A 5,595-nucleotide genomic window follows, 5' to 3' on the forward strand; every position below is an offset into this window, starting at 1 on the left:
CCTGGAGAATATTTTAATGGTAATTATGACATCACATGTCATGTGGTACAAGCGCCATCTTGGAAAAAACGAAAAATTTTGCACCTCTATATCTCAAAAGCCGCTGCACATAAATAATTGAGACAGGTCTCGTTTCAAAGAACTCTCCATGCAGAATAACATATGTGAATGATGATGTCATAGGTGCCGCCATTATGACGTCATCATTTGACAAATAAAAAACTTTATCCGATCAGAATGAAATTTCTTGACGATCTTCTCGGTATAAATTGATGCAAAAATAAAATTATAATGATGTCGTAGGTAACGTGGTTCGGCCGCCATATTGTTTTAAGTGAAAAGCCTGAAAAACCACTGAAATCCCATTTTCTCCAAAATGCCTGAACAGATCGAGGCCAAACTTTGCAGGCACAATCGCATACCTATGATGAACAAAAAAGTCAGCGAGCATGACGTCATGCATCACATGGTTTCAGAGTTATGACGTTTTTAAGCATAAACCTTTAATACATAGCTCCTCCCTCATTTTTTATCCAATCGAGGGGAAACTTCACAGATATGTTCAGCATATCACTCTACTAAAATGACCTTTTGAAATTTGCGATAGGTCACGTGGTTTGGCAGATATCGTTAATTAAACGAAAATATTTAAAAGAATTATATCTCTTGAACCTCTTCATTGATCGATGTGAAACGTCATATTATAGTAGAAGTCATGAAGTGTAACAAGTGTGCAAAATTTCAAGATGATTGGATGTATGGTCTGGAAGCTAGAAGTTGTTATTGCGTGAAGAAGAGCCTTCGAGAGTGGGCAGTGTATTAATTACCACCCTGTACAGACGTGCATGCAATGTACGAAACGATCTCACGGGGTAATTTGAACCTCAGATGAAATTCTAATTTCAGATTTGTCAATCGCTGAGGTATATTAACACACGTCTAAAACAGATTTGGAAAAACGTTTGTTTGCGAACGGGTACGTTTTTCATGTAAGTCCTTCACGAACTTGCTGTCCATGTCTGACGTGCGACTGAGGGTGCTACAGGAATGTGGAATTTATTGGTTTCATGCTTTAGCATTCGCCGTATCTGCATTGCCTGTGTGCCTCTGGCCTGGCCTCCCACCCGTGCGTAGCATGGGTATCTCACGAGTATAAATAATTCTGTCTCTGCGATGTTCCGGTTTATGTTCTCTAAAAATCACTTTTTCTGCAGTTATTGCACAGATTGACAGGAAATTTTCACCACAGGTGCGCCTGGGCATGAACAATCTTTTAAGGATAATTATGATGTCACAGGTCACGTGGTACGGCCGCCATCTTGGAAAAACCGAAAAACTTTACATCTCCATATCTCCAAAAGTGCTGTGTAGAAAAGATTGAGACATATCTCATTGTAAAGAACTATCCATGGAGAATAAGCCTTGTGAATGATGATGTCATATGTGCCTCCATTATGACATAATTCGACAAGTACAAAACTTCAACCGATTAGGATGAAATTTTTTGAGCATCATCTGGGGATAAATTGATAGAGAAAAAATAATAATGTGAAAGTGGGGTTGTTATAAAGTGTGTGTGTGTATGTGTGTGTGTGTAGGGGGGGATGTGTGTGTGTGGATGTGGTGGGGGGGGGGGGGGGTGGATGTGGGATGTGTGTGTGGGGGGAGGGGGGGGAGAGTATGTGTGTGTGTGTGTGTGGAGGGGAGGGGGGATGTGTGTGTGTGTGTGTGGATATGTGATCGTGTGTGTGTGGGGGGGTGTGGGTGTGTGTGTGTGTGTGGGTGGGGGGTGTGTGTGTATGGGAATGTGTGTGTGTGTGTATGGGGGTGTGTGTGTATGGGGATGTGTGTGTGGGGGTGTGTGTGTGTGGGGATGTGGCTGTGTGTGTGTGGGGATGTGGCTGTGTGTGCGTGTGTGTGTGTGTGTGTGTGTATCGGGATTGTATCCAAGGGGGTTGTGTCAAAGCATGTCCAATGAAAGTGGGGTTGTATGAAAGCAGGAGGGCGGAGGAAACCGGTCATCACTGCCAGTAGTTGTAAAATGGCAGTTCTATTTCTTGCTTGTTCTTTCTTTTTCTCTTTCTTCATCTCTCTGTCCAAGGAGAAGTGAATTATTGCAGAGATTTTTCTGGAAGGTTCACTTGGCTGCGCTTGAATGGGTTTGAAGGTTGAAGAGCAGCAGCTGAAACTGGAATCCTATCCAGGTTCCTCCTGATGACTCAACCTTTGCTCTTTGCTTATTCGGGTTCCTTCTGATGACTCCAATGTAGTATTTGGTTTTCCATTTCATTTGTGAGATAAACTTCAGCTTCTGTAAGAGAGAGAATGTTCCTGCTCTGGTCCAGACCTCCCCACACCTGACTTTGCTTCCCCACAGCAAGTCTACTACCTGGGTAACCCACTTCTGAAGAACCATCATGAATCTGCCCCTGGCAATGACAACAAGCCAAACAAGCCGAACAAGCCCTTCTGACCTTTCTGTGTCTATTGTTCCATTCCAAGGCAAACCACAGGCATACATGCTTGTGATATTTGAAAGAGAGAAAATAATGATTGGCAAATGAAAGCATGGGTGGGAAAGTCAACAGTTTAATGTCAGGATTTATATATTAAACTTAAGCTCAGAATTATATTATCTAATTATAAGAATGTGAATCATCACATGCGTATTTTGGATGGAAACTCGACCCTAATTTGGTCAATATTGTGGACTCAGGGACTATGTAGGGGCAGCACCCTTCACCAAGTAATAACTTCTTTTCAGATAACTCGATGTTCACCCAGAAAACGTATTGGCATGAGATTGAGTTCCCAGACCCAGAGGGCATTCAATTGGGTTGACACAATGACATTGCGATGGCAGACTTACACAGTTTGCTTTCTATGTGTGGGGTGTTAACAATAGGAATGAACTTGCTGAAGAAGTAGTGTGAGTGAATACAATTACAGTGATAGATTTATCAATGCACTGGACAAACACTGGGCCAATCACCCATTGAGGTTCACCCCTTATCGTCAGTGAAGCGGAAGTGACCTCACAGGGGGATGTACAAGCAGCTCCTTAATTGCCTCAATATCAAGTAAATAATCCAGCAACAAGTGAAACAAATATGGAGTCTCTCCTTGAACACGAGTCCGCACGTCCGATCTCTTCGGACACTCGACTCGCATCCCAGGGACAATTCTACTCCTATGGACAGAAATGAATAAGGGATTTGACGGATGTACAAGTAAACAGGCTATGACAATTTTGGTAAATATCTGGGAAGACGAGAGGATACCAAAGGATTTACAGGAGGGTTTATTATTGGTGATGTACAAGAATAACGAGGATATGTTGGAGGGTGGAAATTACAAGGGTATCATGCACTGATGAAACCAGGTGTTCACTTAACAATTACGCTGCCTGGCTTAAGATGTTAGGGTGTTGAGTTTGAGCCCCTGTCATGCCGCTGATTAATATCAGGTGGGTTGACTCAACCTGTCATCCTTCTGAAGTCGGCAAAATGAGTACCAGATTACTGGGAAGAATGAGTCATTCAATCAGGTATCCTGCAACTTGCGACCTGCCCAGGATTGTGCCCTCGAGACAAGAAACTGTATTGGCAGACCGATGTATCTGAAGATGCAAAATGAGTGGTCTTCTTCTTCATGCGGTGATGGAGGAATTTGTTTAATTGGAAAGAGTGGTGAATAATAGACTATATGTACATGTATATATATTTGTATATGTGTATATATATATGTATATATATATATATATATACATATACAGTACATTCAGAAAGTATTCAGACCCCTTCACTTTTTCACATTTTGTTATGTTGCAGCTTTATGCTGAAATCGTTTAAATTCATTTTTTCCCTCATCAATCTACACTCAATACCCCATAATGACAAAGAGAAAACAGAATTTTAGAAAGTTTTGCAAATTTATTAAAAAGAAAAAACTGAAATATCACATTGACATAAGTATTCAGACCCTTTGCTATGACACTTGAAATTTGGCTCAGGTGCCTCCCATTTCTCTTGATCATCTTTGAGATGTTTCTACACCTTGATTGGAGTCCACCTGTGGTAAATTCAATTGATTGGACATGATTTGGAAAGGCACACACCTGTCTATATAAGGTCTCACAGCTGACAATGCATATCAGAGCAAAAACCAAGCCATGAGGTCGAAGGAACTGCCTGCAGAGCTCAGAGGCAGGATTGTGTCGAGGCACAGATCTGGGGAAGCCTACAAAAATATTCTGCTGCATTGAAGGTTCCCAAGAGCACAGTGGCCTCCATAATTCTTAAATGGAAGAAGTTTGGAACAACCAGGACTCTTCCTAGAGCTGGCCGCCCGGCCAAACTGAGCAATCGCGGGAGAAGGGCCTTGGTAAGAGAGGTGACCAAGAACCCGATGGTCACTCTGGCTGAGCTCCAGAGATCCTGTGTGGAGATGGGAGAAACTTCCAGAAGGACAACCATCACTGCAACACTCCACCGATCTGGGCTTTATGGCAGAGTGGCCAGACGGAAGCCTCTCCTCAGTGAGACACATGAACCCCGCTTGGAGTTTGCAAAAAAAGCACCTAAAGGACTCTCAGACTGTGAGAAACAAGATTATGTGGTCTGATGAAACCAAGATTGAACTGTTTGGCCTCAGTTCTAAGCATCATATCTGGAGGAAACCAGGCACCGCTCATCACCTGCCCAATACCATCCCAACGGTGAAGCGTAGTGGTGGCAGCATCATGCTGTGGGGGTGTTCTTCAGCAGCAGGGACTGGGCGACTGGTCAGGATTGAAGGAAAAATGAATGGAGCAAAGTACAGAGATATCCTTCATGAAAACTTGAAACAGAGTGCTCAGGACCTCAGACTGGGCCGAAGGTTCACCTTCCAACAGGACAATGACCCTAAGCACACAGCCAAGACAACGCAGGAGTGGCTTAGGGACAACTCTGTGAAGGTCCTTGAGTGGCCCAGCCAGAGCCCTGACTTGAACCCAATCCAACATCTCTGGAGAGACCTGAAAATGGCTGTCCACCAACAGTCCCCATCCAACCTGACAGAGCTTGAGAGGATCTGCAGAGAAGAATGGCAGAAAATCTCCAAATCCAGGGTGCAAAGCTTGTCGCTTCATACCCAAGAAGACTCCAGGTTGTAATCGCTGCCAAAGGTGCTTCAACTAAGTACTGAGTTAAGGGTCTGAATACTTATGTCAATTTGATATTTCTGTTTTTTCTTTTTAATAAATTTGCAAAACTTTCTAAAATCCTGTTTTCTCTTTGTCATTATGGGGTATTGAGTGTAGATTGATGAGGGAAAAAAATGAATTTAAACGATTTCAGCATAAGGCTGCAACCTAACAAAATGTGAAAAAAGTGAGGGGTCTGAATACTTTCTGAATGCACTGTATATCTGTGCAGTAAGTTTCTGTGTTTGAGTAAGGTGAGTTTTGACTGCGCAGCAAGTGCAGTGCAGTGCACACTGTGCAGTGTGCAGTAAGGTGAGTTTGTGGTGAAGGTGGGAGTGCACCAGGGGTCGGTACTAAGTCCACTACTATTTGTGGCTGTGATGGAGGTGCTGGCTCGGAATGTAAAGGAG

The sequence above is a fragment of the Myxine glutinosa genome, chromosome 10 (assembly GCF_964187855.1).
Source record: "Myxine glutinosa chromosome 10, kmMyxGlut1.1, whole genome shotgun sequence".
NCBI classification, from domain to species: Eukaryota; Metazoa; Chordata; class Myxini; order Myxiniformes; family Myxinidae; genus Myxine; species Myxine glutinosa.